The sequence below is a fragment of the Bos grunniens genome, chromosome 14 (assembly GCF_055505025.1).
Source record: "Bos grunniens cultivar Pamir isolate PY7600 chromosome 14, Bosgru_T2T1.0, whole genome shotgun sequence".
NCBI lineage: Eukaryota > Metazoa > Chordata > Mammalia > Artiodactyla > Bovidae > Bos > Bos grunniens.
The window spans coordinates 78214363-78229382 of record NC_141178.1 but is presented as its reverse complement, the minus strand read 5'-3'; positions in this window follow the sequence as shown (position 1 = coordinate 78229382).

The following is a 15020-nucleotide window of genomic DNA, read 5'->3' as shown; positions in this document are numbered from 1 at the left end:
CGCAAAGAGTCAGACACAACTGAGGGACTGAACTGAATGAGAGTGTTCATAGTCTTGACTGTGATTTCAAAATTTACACCTAACTCAAATCTTATCTGATTGTACATTTTTAATATAACATGTGGTTTATTGTATGTAAATTATATATTAATAAGATTATTTTAAAAATAAATTATTGGCAATATAGGGTAAGGGAGTTAGAGAAGGCGAGGTTCGGCTTTAATGAGGCGAGAAGGGGCAGCAGTCAGATTAGTGAGCTGCTGCACTAACCCAGGGAGAAGGCAATAGCACCCCACTCCAATACTCTTGCCTGGGAAATCTCATGGACGGGGGAGCCTGGAGGGCTGCAGTCCATGGGGTCGCTGGGAGTCGGACACGACTGAGAGACTTCAGTTTCACTTTCATGCATTGGAGAAGGAGGTGGCAACCCACTCCAGTGTTCTTGCCTGGAGAATCCCAGGGACGGGGAAGCCTGGGGGCTGCTGTCTATGGGGTCGCACAGAGTTGGACACGACTGAAATGACTTAGCAGCAGCAGCACTAACCCAAGAAAAGAGTAAGTATATATAGGCATATATGTGGAAATCTACTGTCTTAAGGGGGCCTGTTCTTCTCTAAAGTTGTTTGGAGTAGTTATCTCTTAAACGGCTGGGGCAAGGAATTCTCGAGGTCAGCCAGAGGCTGGGACCGACTGGGAGCTGGGCATAATCAACCTTAATGTCCATTTTTTTCTTCAGGTGAGAGAGTTCTTTGTTTTGCATTGAATGGTGGGGAGGACCCAGAGGGGAATTTTAACTCCAGGCTATTTTGAGCCCTGAAACTTTTCTTCAGCAGTGATTTTTAAAATTTGATAATTAAATTTAAAAATTTAAAATTTGTTATATTTAAACATTTAAAATTTCTAGTCAATTATATTTGCATTAAATGGATTAGAAAAGAATTAGAAAATTATATAGCTCTCAGTTGGCCCTTTGAATTCAGGGTATAATTGTTGGGGATCTATGTTCCAAAGGCTGCCAAATCTTTCCTATCTGATGCTCAGTATATCTTTGCAGAGGTCTGTCAAACTAAATGTTTTGCTTTAAATTTTTTCAACTTGAGGGTAAGGTCTTTCATTTCTTATAATTTTTTCCCAATTTAAATGACAAATATCTCTTATATTCATGTATATAGTTAAACATTTCTTACAAAATTATACTTCAATTAAAAATATTCCTATCAAAAATATTTCTGGGACTTCCTTGGTGATCCGGTGGTTAAGAGTCCACCTTGCAATGAAGCAGACAGGGGTTCGAGTCCTAGTCGGGGAACTAAGATCCCCGACTGCCACAGAGCAACAAAGCCTTTGACCACAACTAGAGAGTCCCTGCACTAAAACAAAAGATCCTGCATGATGCAACAAAGATCCGTGTGCTGCAATCAAGACCCGATGCAACTATTTTTTTTATTTTTATCTACAGTTTATATTTTAAATATTTACATATCATATATTTATTTGTACACGTTATATAATCTTTGTTCATATACCCATATTCTTACTTAAAATATTAGATGTTACTTTGATTGACAAGAAAATGTGTTTATGGAAAAGTAGTAAAATTTTATCATAAAGAGTTTTTAAGAGATAGGAGTCATTCCAAATCATGCCTTCAAACTTTCAAAATTCAAAGCAAAGTAATATCTAATCAAATATTTAATGAATAGTAAAACTGTGGAGATAACGTCAGCATGCAAAGTTGAAATAATATAGCAAATTAAGACACACAAACTTGATGGACTTTAATGCAGCCATTAAAATGACAATTACGAATGCTATAAAGCAAAATGAAATGCTTATAATGAAATAGTGAGTGACAAAGGCAGAATGCAAAATTGTGTCTATGCTATAATTAGGTTTTGCACAACATATATTTATGGAGTTCTTAACTCTGTGTCAAGCATTGTCCTAGGCCCTGGAGTTCCAGAGATCAATAAAGCCGTGCTCATAGCTTTAAGGAGCTCAGCCTGGTTGGAGGGACTGACATGAAGTAAATGAAGGCAGTAACCTGTGAGATCTGCTATAATAATTATATAGTGAGTGCAGAAGTAGGTCAGAAGGAGTTATAAAGTCCACAGAGTGAACTAGAAAGCTCCCCAGAGAAACAGACATCTGTGTATGTCCACTATCCCCCTGGTATTTCTGAGAGGCACAGAGAGGTCCGATAAACCATTTCCTTAGCAGTGGAAACCACCAGGCACATCCCAGACAGCCCAGTTCTCTCTTACATGCTCTGACTCCCACTTATCCACAGCCCAAGCCTGCAAACCTGTGGGAAGAAACCTCACGATGCCTTGCCTGTCATGAGATATCCTCTTATGATCTCCTGATGCCCCCAAACTGCTGGATTTAAGCATTCACTTTTGAATACTCTGTCATAACTTACTATCCCAATATCCCCAAATTCTGCTTCCTGTGCAGTGGTGTCAATGTTGGCCACCAATTATCATGGCCATCTCTCCTGATCTACTCAGGATAAATAGCTGGGAAAATAAACATATGCTCTAGGGATTTTAAGCAAAGGGGTCTGCCAATTACCACCCGTGGAACTAAGTTTGGCCTGCTGAAAATTTTGGTACAACCAAAAATGGCCTTTGCCTCTACAAAGAGTTGCAAAAAAATCAAAAGAAGAAGAATATTTCATGACATGCAATAATTGCATAGAATCAATTTCTGTGTCCATAAATAAAGGTTTATTGGGACACACCTATGCTCACTCTATTTAGACTTTTGTTGAGTTATAATCAACATGTAACACTACATGGCGTACAATGTGTTGATTTGATACATTTACATATTGCAATGTGACTACCTTAGCATTAGCAAATGACTCCATCACATTACTTATTATTTCCTTTTATAACGAGAGCAAGTAAGATCTAGTATCTTAGCAACTTTGACATTTAGATTATTAATACAATATTACCGATCATAGTCACAATGTTGTATATTAGATCTGCAGAATTTATTTATCTGCTAGTTATAAACCTGTATCCTTAAAAAATATTAAACAATATTAAAGAAAATATATAGCCTCTGGCTGCTTCTGTGTTACAAGGGCAGAACTGAGCAGTTGTGACAGAGACAATTATTGAAAAACCTAAAATATCCTGCCTTTATAGGAAAATTTGCTGATCCCTTTGGTAATGTTTTATTTCAAATAAGCCCTTAAACAGCAATGCAATAGCAGTTTAGTAAAAAATATCAGGTAACATATTTATGTTGCTTAATGAAACTGATGATGAATATGAAACTTGTACAAAATATTTGATGGTTTTTACCCACTAAATACTGACCACATAAAAACCCCCCAAAATAATAATAATAATAATAATCATCTATCTCAAAATCTTCTTAAATTTTAAGTAATTTTAACAAGTCTGTGCCTGAAGATGACAATTTTACCTATATTGTTTTTATTCATCACAGCATGGAGCAGGGCTTTTACTTTGGATTAAATGCCTACTGTTCTAAATTAACTTGTTTATTTTTCTATTTCACGTTTTTTCATGCACTATGAAAAGCTGGAAAAAAACTGTTAATGTGTTTGTCCCATTAGCTGAGAAAGATCTTTGCAGACAGTTAAATGATGGTTTTAAATTGGTGTCATTAGATGCCTCAAATATGATATCTGTTATTTCCAGTACTGGTTTTGTATTTTATTTTTTACATCTAACTCATGGAGTCAAAGTAAATCATCTGGAAGTTCATTATGTTAAGGGCGAACATTAATATGACATCATTATAAATGTTCTGCAAATTCAGTCCAAATTTTTTAAAAAGAATATACAAATCACATGTTTTGTGGTGAAAATATAAATACAACTTTGGTGGAGCACATTGTGTGATAAAAGCAACATTCTTACCAAATTAACGACCCAGAGGGATGGTATGGGGAAGGAGGAGGGAGGGGGGTTCAGGATGCGGAACACGTGTATACCTGTGTTGGATTCATGTTGATGTATGGCAAAACCAATACAATATTGTAAAGTAAAATAAATAAATAAAAACATAAAAAAGAAGAAGTAAACAGATCAGATATATACTTTAAATTGACTGTGCTGTAAAACCAAATAATCCCTTGTATAGTGAATAACCCTGATGGCATTGAACAGGCTTCAGTCTATCAATGAAATTAAAGTCAGACTTGTCAAAATTTACAAATATATTTATAAACACATAAATGTAGGTACTGCAAAAATGTATACAAACGGGTAGTCTTAATTACACACACAAAAAAAGAAAAAAATACTTGAGGAAGACAACCTGTGTTTTCTCTCAACGTTACCAAATATCAATCACATTTTTAAAATGGTCAACCCTTTGGACTGCTCTGAGCACTTTGGGCAGGATTGGTATTATTTCTCCCTTAAATATTGCTGGAGGAGGTCATCAAGAGGGTATGACTGTTGACCCCAAAGTAGGACCCTGGCAGTTGGAGGCACCTCACTCCTTCCTATGGCCCTGGAACTTGTACTCTCTCCACCATTCTCGCGGTGGAAGCTGTTTCTAAGGATGCAATTGTAAAAGATCTTCCGGATGGTATCTATGACTAAACCCCATTAAGGCGTCTGTGTAAACTTTAAGGTTCTGGCTGGCAGGAACTGAGATCCTATGGCTTTGCTAGCGAAAAACAGCCTGTATGTAAGCACCCTGCTGATTCAACCTGCCGCCTACCAATCTGCAGAGATCTGCCTCTTCTGTCTCTCCCTGATTTCAGTCTAAGCGGCCAGTTTCAGATTTCACCTAGGACGCTCTGGACTTTGCAAACTACTAAATATGGGGTAGAATTTGCCAGAAGAACTATCTGGGTCTTTCACCACTGGAGAGGTTTCATCTACAAATTCAGTGTCTTTAATAGATTTAACAATAGTCAAATTATTTAGTTCTTCCTCAGTGAGATTTGACAGTATCTGTCTTTCAAGAAATTTGTCCATTTCATAAGTTGCCAACTTATGTGCATAACATTTACATAATATTTATCTATCAGACTGCTAAAGTCTATAGAGTTTTTTATTATAGTTCTTTAATCCTTAGATCAGAAATATGGGTCTTATCTCTTTATACTTTCTTGGTCAGCCTGGCTAATGGTTTACCAGTTAGATCGCCTCTGAAACTAACTGATTTCACTGATTTTTCTCTATTTTTTTTTCAACTTTATGGATTTTTGTTCTGATCTTTATTATATCCCTTATTCTGTTTATTTTTTAAAATTTGCACATTTTGTTTCCTAAGGTATAAGCATAAATGATTGATTTGGGGATTTATTTCTTTCATATTTATGTAAGAATTTAATGTTTTGAAACCTCTTGACACAGGACATTAGCTACATGCTACAAATTTTGATATGTTGCACTTTTACTTTTTAAACCCAAAATATATTCTAATTTCCTTAATCACTCCATCTTTGTTCCATCAGGTTATGTAGAATTGTAGTCTTCTCTTTCCAAAGATGTGGCATTTTCCCAGAAATCTTTCTGTTATTTACTTTTAGTAATCAGCTATTTTAAACATACATTGAATGATTCTAATTTAATTAAAATAACTGAAGCTTGCTTTATTGTCCAGAAAATGTCCTACCTTGGTGAATATTTCAAGTGCACTTAAAAATAATTTTATTCTGCTTTTACTGGATGAAGTGTCCTATGAACGACCATTTGAATGATTTTGTCAATAGTTCTTCAGATAGTGTATACCTTTACTGATTGTCTTATACACTTGTTTCCTAGTGAAGGGAGGCAAAATTCCAACTATAATTATGGGTTTTACTGTTTCCTTGTGCAGTTCTATCAATTTTTGCTTTAAGTATTTTGAATTGTTGTTGGGTTATTTATGTATTTTAAAGGACTTGATTCTTGTATAAGTATGTAAGGTCGGTAGGGGTTGAGAGAGGGCAGCAGAGGACAGACACACTGAAACCATAATCACAGAAAACTAGCCAATCTTATCACACGGACAATAGCCTGGTCTAACTCAATGAAACTAAGCCATGCCGTGAGGGGCCACCCAAGACGGACGAGTCATGGTGGAGAGGTCTGACAGAATGCGGTCCACTGGAGATGGGAATGGCAAACCATTTCATTATTCTTGCCTTGAGATCCCCATGAACAGTATGAAAAGGCAAAATGATAGGATACTGAAAGAGGAACTCCCCAGGTCAGTAGGTGCCCAATATGCTACTGGAGATCAGTGGAGAAATAACTCCAGAAAGAATGAAGGGATGGAGCCAAAGCAAAAACAATACCCAGTTATGGATGTGACTGGTGATAGAAGCAAGGTCTGATGCTGTAAAGAGCAATATTGCATAGGAACTTCGAATGTTAGGTCCATGAATCAAGGCAAATTGGAAGTGGTCAAACAGGAGATGGCAAGAGTGAATCTCGACATTCTAGGAATCAGCGAACTAAAATGGACTGGAATGGGTGAATTTAACTCAGATGACCATTATATCTACTACTGCGGGCAGGAATCCCTTAGAAGAAATGGAGTAGCCATCATGGTCAACAAAAGAGTCTGAAATGCAGTACTTGGATGCAATCTCAAAAATGACAGAATGATCTCTGTTCGTTTCCAAGGTAAACCATTCAATATCACAGTAATCCAGGTCTATGCCCCAACCAGTAATGCTGAAGAAGCTGAAGTTGAATGGTTCTATGAAGACCTACAATACCTAACACCCAAAACAGATGTCCTTTTCATTATAGGGGACTGGAATGCAAAAGTAGGAAGTCAAGAAACACCTGGAGTAACAGGCAAATTTGGCCTTGCAGTACAGAATGAAGCAGGGCAAAGGCTAATAGAGTTTTGCCAAGAGAACTCACTGAGCATAGCAAACACCCTCTTCCAACAACACAAGAGAAGACTCTACACATGGATATCACCAAAATCAGATTGATTATATTCTTTCCAGCCGAAGAATGGAAAAGCTCTATACAGTCAGCAAAAACAAGACCAGGAGCTGACTGTGGCTCAGATCATGAACTTATTGCCAAATTCAGACTGAAATTGAAGAAAGTAGGGAAAACCACTAGACCATTCAGGTATGACCTAAATCAAATCCCTTATGACTATACAGTGGAAGTGACAAATAGATTTAAGGGACTAGATCTGATAGACAGAGCGCCTGATGAACTATAGACAGAGGTTCGTGACATTGTACAGGAAACAGGGATTAAGACCATCCCCATGGAAAAGAAATGCAAACAAGCAAAATGGCTGTCTGAGGAGGCCTTACAAATAGCTGTGAAAAAAAGAGAATCTAAAGGCAAAGCAGAAAAGGAAAGATATACCCATTTGAGTGTAGAGTTCCAAAGAATAGCAAGGAGAGATAAGAAAGCCTTCCTCAGTGATCAATGCAAAGAAATAAAGGAAAACAATAGCATGGGAAAGACTAGAGATTTTTTCAAGAAAATTGGAGATACCAAGGGAATATTTCATGCAAAATGGGCTTGATAAAGGACAGAAATGGTATGGACCTAACAGAAGCAGAAGATATTAAGAAGAGGTGGCAAGAATACACAGAAGAACTGTACAAAAAAGAGCTTCATGACCCAGATAATCATGATGGTGTGATCACTCACCTAGAGCCAGACATCCTGGAATGTGAAGTCAATTGGGCCTTAGGAAGCATCACTATGAACAAAGCTAATGGAGGTGATGAAATTCCAGTTGAGTTATTTCAAATCCTGAAAGAAGATGCTGTGAAAGTGCTGCACTCAATATGCCAGCAAATTTGGAAAACTCAGCAGTGGCCACAGGACTGGGAAAGGTCCGTTTTCATTCCAATCCCAAAGAAAGGCAATGCCAAAGAATGCTCAAACTACTGCACAATTGCACTCATCTCACACGCTAGTAAAGTAATGCTCAAAATTCTCCAAGCCAGGCTTCAGCAATATGTGAACCATGAACTTCCAGATGTTCAAGCTGGTTTTAGAAAGGGCAGAGGAACCAGAGATCAAATTGCCAATATCCACTGGATCATAGAAAAAGCAAGAGAGTTCCAGAAAAACATCTATTTCTGCTTTATTGACTAGGCCAAAGCCTTTGACTGTGTGGATCATAATAAACTGTGGAAAATTCTGAAAGAGGTGGGAATACCAGACTACCTGACCTGCTTCTTGAGAAACCTATATGCAGGTCAGGAAGCAGCAGTTAGAACTGGACATGGAACAACAGACTGGTTCCAAATAGGAAAAGGAGTACATCAAGGTTGTATATTGTCACCTTGCTTATTTAACTTATATGCAGAGTACATCATGAGAAACACTGGGCTGGAAGAAGCACAAGCTGGAATCAAGATTGCCGGGAGAAATATCAATAACCTCAGATATGCAGATGACACCACCCTTATGGCAGAAAGTGAAGAGGAACTGAAATTCTCTTGATGAAATTGAAAGAGGAGAGTGAAAAATTTGGCTTAAAGCTCAACATTCAGAAAACTAAGATCATGGCATCTGGTCCCATCACTTCATAGCAACTTGATGGGGAAACAGTGGAAACAGTGTCAGACTTCATTTTTCTGGGCTCCAAAGTCACAGTGATACAGATGTGATTGTAGTGATACAGATGGTGATTGTAGTGATCCAGATGGTGATGCAGATGGTGATTGCAGCCATGAAATTAAAAGACACTTACTACTTGGAAGGAAAGTTATGACCAACCTAGACAGCATATTAAAAGGCAGAGATATTACTTTGCCAACAAAGGTCCGTCTAGTCAAGGCTATGGTCATGTATGGATGTGAGAGTTGGACTGTGAAGAAAGCTGAGCGTGGAAGAAATGATGCTTTTGAACTGTGATGCTGGAGAGGACTCTTGAGAGTCCCTTGGACTGCAAGGAGATCCAACCAGTCCATTCTAAAGGAGATAAGTCCTGAGTGTTCATTGGAAGGATTGATGTTAAAGCTGAAACTGCAGTACTTTGTCCACCTGATGCAAAGAGCTGACTCATTTGAAAAGACCCTGATGCTGGGAGAGATTGGGGGCAGGAGGAAAAGGGGATGACAGAGGATGAGATGGCTGGATGGCATCACTGACTCGATGGACATGGGTTTGGGTGGACTCCGGGCGTTGGTGATGGACAGCGTGGCCTGGCATGCTGTGATTCATGGGGTCATGAAGAGTCGGACACGACTAAGCGACTGAACTGAACTGATTATTTAACAATAACAATCCTTATTCTAATGATACTGTTTTATACTGATGCATTCACCAGCTTTTCTCTCTTTTTTTTGTAAATTAACTTATTTATTGAATTGGAGGCTAATTACTTTTCAATATTGTAGTGGTTTTTGCCATACAATGACATGAATCAGCCATGGGTGTACATGTGTCCCCCATCCCATCCCTCAGGGTTGTCCCAGTGCACCGGCCCAGAGGGCCCTGTCTCATGCTTCGAACCTTGACTGGTGATACGTTTCATATATGGTAATATACGTTTCAATGCTATATCTCAAATCATCCCACTCTCAGCTTTTCTTTTTTTGAATAGTGTTTTTATGGCCCATACGTATTTCGTCTACTCATTCTTAATGTACCTGTATCATTATACATAGAGAAAATCTTTTGTAGACATTATATGTTAAATTCTTAACTTTTATTTAGTCTGAGAATTCTTAGTTTTAATTGTTGCTTTTATACCACCATGGTGGTGGTGCTTTAGTTGCTAAGTCGTGTCTGACTCTTGTGATCCCGTGGACAGTAGCCTGCCAGATTCCTCTGTCCACGGGATTCTCCGGGCAAGAATACTGGAGTGGATTGCCATTTCCTTCTCCAGAGGATCTTCTCAACCCAGGAATTGAACCCAGGTCTCCTGCATTGCATGGAGATTCCACTATATTTAATGCAGTTACTGACGCGAATGAATGAAACCTACCATCCTGTTTGCTGTTTAGCATTTGTTCTGTGGACTTTACTTTTCATTGTGTATCTTACACTGGATTATATTTACTTTTAAAATTATGTATCATATAAGATTACATGTTGTCTGATATTGGTTTATTATTTATATATCTTTTTAAAAAATATTTTACTCTAGATTTGTGTCACAGTCACTGTTCTAAAGCTCTAGGTAACTAACAGTTCAGGCACACAAAAAGTTATTGCTTTTTATTTAAAATTCAAACTTAACTGGACATCCTGTAATTTTATTTGCTAAACCTAGCAACCTAGATTTAGATAAATTATCTCATTTAATTCTCTCCACAACTATGAGAACTAGGTTCTATTTGTTCTGTTTTACATTATGAAACTGAACTTGACATTTTAAAACTTGTGTCATAAGTAAACTGTTCATGAAAACTGAGCTAGACATCAAATCTGGGACTTTCTAATTCAAATTCTTTAGCTCTTAATATACCGGACTGTATCCCATAATATCAAAGGGTGACCCTTATGTTGCAATATAATATGATAGTACTATACCAGGTGACTCAGTGGTAAAGAATCTGCCTGCCAATGCAGGAGCCACAGGTTTGATCCCTGGGGTGGGAAGATCCCCTGGAGAAGGAAATGGCAACCCACTCCAGTATTCTGGCCTGGAGAATCCCATGGACAGAGGAGCCTGGCAAGCTATCATCCATAGAGTCACAAAGAGTTGGCTCAAAGTTAGTGACTAAACAACAACAATACACATGGTACTGTTCTCCTGAGCATGTTGGGTATTGGAGAGTAGGAGGAGGTGAGGGTAGTCAGAGTGCACATCAGAACAGTTGATGGTATAAGGAGCAGAAAGAACACAGCAAAGACTGCTGCTAGACTCAGGGGGAGCTGGTGTCCCCAGTAACACTCAGAATATAAACAGTCGCTGCCCTCAGGGAGTAGAAAGAACATATGCTACATAAACGAAGGGAAGAAAATGAACACCAGAGGTTCAGAGACTCTCAAGACAAGAAATATGAGTAGAACAGAGCAGACGACACCTGCGGAAAGATGTATGTACCACCATAATTTTTGTTTCCATCACTTCTTTGGTAAATGGTTTTAGTGTCTGGATTTCCAGCAATGTCAAGGTTATTTCCCATCCAGAGTAGTGGAGATGCATATGGCTAGCCTGGCTCAGTCTAGCTTTCCTGGTGCCCTTCCATTCCCCACATAATGAGAGGGCTATGCTAGAATGCCCCTGATGTCCACTCCAGTGCAAGTATGTGAGATGGTAAATGATTCAGAAAACAATCATAGGCATTGAAAAATAGCTACTCCAACTTAAAACGAACTTGCTGATAAAGCTGATGGAGAAACACTCGAGTTTAGATGCAGTGGAAGTTTTCCTCTTGATTTAATGCTGTACTTTAAGACAATTTTTCCACTGTTTTCAACTTCTAAAAAGAAGTTGATGTTCAGCAGTTTTGGAGATACATATGCAGTAAGCAATCATATTGCTTTTAAATCTTTAACTGAAAAACAACTCCAGGAAATCCAAATTGATTTTACTCAAATTCTTATGAAGAGTGCTTCAGGTATCAGGCTAAAAGCAGCCTCTCTGGAGAACAGCAAAACAGAGTGAGTTATTTTCAGAGAGCCATGGGTAGGTAAAAACAATAGTTCAGGAAAAATCTGGGAACCTACGTAAACAGAGTTTCTGCCAAACATTCTCTTGTATATCGTGAATCTCCTAGTATAAGTATTAACAAAATGGAGCAAGGACCAAAATAGTTATCTTCTCAGCACAATCAGAACAAAATTCATGTTGATTTGACACAGACAACTGTAGTTTTTTTTTTTTTTCTGCTTAATTACATATTTCAATATGGTATGAGATTTCATGAAAGAGATAAACACCTTTCTCTTTTAGGGAGATGCATGAACAGAAAAACGGCTGTTCACTTGCAGAACACCTAACAGAAGGGATCAGTAGAATTGTTGGGCATCAGCTTCAATGGCAGAGTCATTGCTCTGTGTTCAACAAGTCATCTTATTTTCTAATTTAGATACACAAAAAGACCCTAGCTTCTAATTCTTTTTTATATGGGTTAGACCCAGGCTAGCTATTAAGGGTAAGGCAAGGTGTCTGCTACTTTCATGGCTGCCTGCTGAATTGTTGTATGAGACTCTCTGTCCTCTCTCTCCCTCACCATGTCCACACAGCTGGCTGCAGGAGATTCTGAGTTGCCAACGCCACAAGTGAGAATGAGCCTCGATCACTACCACCTAGAAGAAAGCTGCAAAGGAGATATGCTCAACCATGTATGTCCATAACAGACTCTTCCTAAGCAAAAATAAACTTGTGTTATGCTGAAAGAAGCCAGTATGATTTGGGTGTTATTTGTTACAGCAGCTTGTGTTATTTTACTTGACAAATAGATTGCATAGTTCTGTCAAGACATAACAAATTTAAAAAATCTTTAGAGCCAATAACCAAAAAACAGATAAAGCTAATAAAGAACATTTTGGAAATTAATCCTAGACCTATTCGTTATCTATCTTCCTTGGTGGCTCAGTTGGTAAAGAATCTGCCTGGTTCAATCCCTGGATTGGGAAGATCCCCTAGAGAAGGAAATGGCAACCCACCCCAGTATTCTAGCCTGGAGAATCCTGTGGACAGAGGAACCTGGCAGGCTACAGTCGATGGTGTCACAAGAGTTGACATGACTTAGCGACTAAACCACATTCATCATCTAGGCTTTATTCTCTTTTTCTTAGAGTTTGACATTATCTCTGTTGACTTTCCAAAACTCTGTGTGTGTGTGTGTGTGTGTTTGTGTGTGTGTGTGTACATGCATACATGCACATAGTTTTTCAGATGTGTCTGACTCTTTGGGACGACATGGATTGTAGCCCGCCAGGCTCCCCTGTCCATGAGCTTCTCCAGGCAAGAAAACTGGAGTCGGTTGCCATTTCCTCCTCCAGGAGAGCTTCCCAACCCAGGGATCAAACTCACATCTCCTGTGTCTCCTGCATTGGCAGATGGATTCTTCACCATTGAGCCTGAAACCTGAAAAGCCCTCTACATGCAAGTACCCACATTCAATTGTTAATTTTGAGTTCTCCATTCATCTCTTATTTGGAATTGGCATTGATTTGCAGTAGTTTTTTCTCTTTTTTTAATCTAATTGATCATAGGCTAGAATTTTGGTTTTCGTTCTTTAAGAAGCAGACAAAGGAATCAGTTTTCTTACCTCACAGTCTTACTGGTTTACTGCTATTGTGTAGTTTGCAAGTGATTGCATTTATTTTCTAAATTTAATTAAAAGATTCTCAAACCAGTTTAAATAGTTCAACAACAATTCTCTCAAAATGTTTTTTCTAGTAATATCATTCTAATAATGGCTTTAAGTTTCATATACAAAATATATACCCCATTCATTCATTGCTCAGCAAATATTTATGAATCCAATCATACATGTCTTTGATTATTTGGGACAGAGCAGTAAAGGAGGCAAGAACTCGCCCTGTGATCTTGACATATGTAGTGAAAATAAGGAATTTCCTGTAGAATAATTTTTTATTGGTTTGTTTCCATAGGATTGATAGAGACAATGACAGAGAGCGAGAGGGAGAAGGAGAAAAAAAAAACAAACACAAAACTATATTCTGTGCTTATGAACACGAAGGATCTACGTTGGACTGAGTGTCATTCTGTCAAAATTATGAGGAAATAAGTGCTGCAGTAATTCTCAGTTTGCTTCCCCATCCTCATTCGCCTCGTGTGGACTCTCTGTTCTCTGGTTTCTGTTTGGGTCGAATCCCTGGGAGGCTGGGGTGTTTCTGGTGCCTCCTGACGTGGCACACATCCTCTGCCAACAGCGACATCCTTCTGCAACTCTGTTCAGAGAGTCCGCCTGGCATGGACGCTCCTGACGCCAGTCCTCTCTGGCCTCCAGCGTCAGGATCCGTCTCCTTGATCCTCCAGTCCTAGCGAGTAGCCACGGGTTCCCGCTCGGTCCCACCCCAGCGCCTCGGCGTCTTCTGGGGGAGGTTTTGGTTGCCGCTGCTGTTTTCTCCTCCTTCCTCTTACCCAGAGGTCTGAGCAAAGACAGAAGATGGCGCAATGTGTGGTGGCGTCAGAATCTGTGAGCCGGCTTCTAAACCCTTCTGAGCGTCAAGGTGGGTGACCAGGACTGGGTAAATGACCTTGTCACCAAGACACAGAAGATGGTACAAATAAATTCGATGTGCCCAGAGTGAAGGGTTTCTAAATGAGGGTGGAGGCACAGTCACTTACACCATTTGATGAATGGGCTAGGGAAGCATTTTAATTGCATCAGCTCCTCTGATTCACATTAGACGTTTGTGAATTATAAAGCAAATAATTAGTAACCCATTCGACAGATAAAAGCTGACACTCTTGGAAGTTGATACTAAGTCTGCTTGTTACCATGGACAGAGTCAGAACCAAAACAAAACTTGGAGTGGGTTCTTTTCTAATTGTGCTCATCTTTCAATTCAAAATTAATTTTAACATTTGCTTAATAAAAATGTTCTCAATTTAATGAACAAAACTATAAAAATATACAGTTTGAGGAACTTTTTAAACATTTTTTTTAAAACAATTTTTGCCTAATTGTTGGTGGATAAAATTAAAGATGGCAACTTTCCAATATGTGAAAATCAATGTCAAATTATTTTTGACTTGATATGCATATAGAAGAGTCTGTAAATTATAGAAGTGAGTCTGTGTGTGTATATGTGTATGTGTTGGTGAATATATTTTTCAATTAGGAACAGTTTTAAGCATTTACAAACAGATGTATTTGGGAAGGAATGTATTAATTCACCTCTATATAATTTTTAACCAGACCTAGAAATTATCAAGATTTTGGTACATTTGCTTCTTAAATTTCGTCTCTTCCTTATTTTTTTACATGCTGTTGTATTATAAAGAAGGGCTTCCCTGGTGGCTTAGAGAATAAAGAATCCGCCTGTAAGGCAGCAGACAGGGGTTCGATTCCTAGGTTGTGAAGATACTCTGGAGAAGGGAATGGCTACCCACTCCAGTACTCTTGCCTGGGAAATCTCATGGACAGAGGAACCTGGCAGGTTACAGTC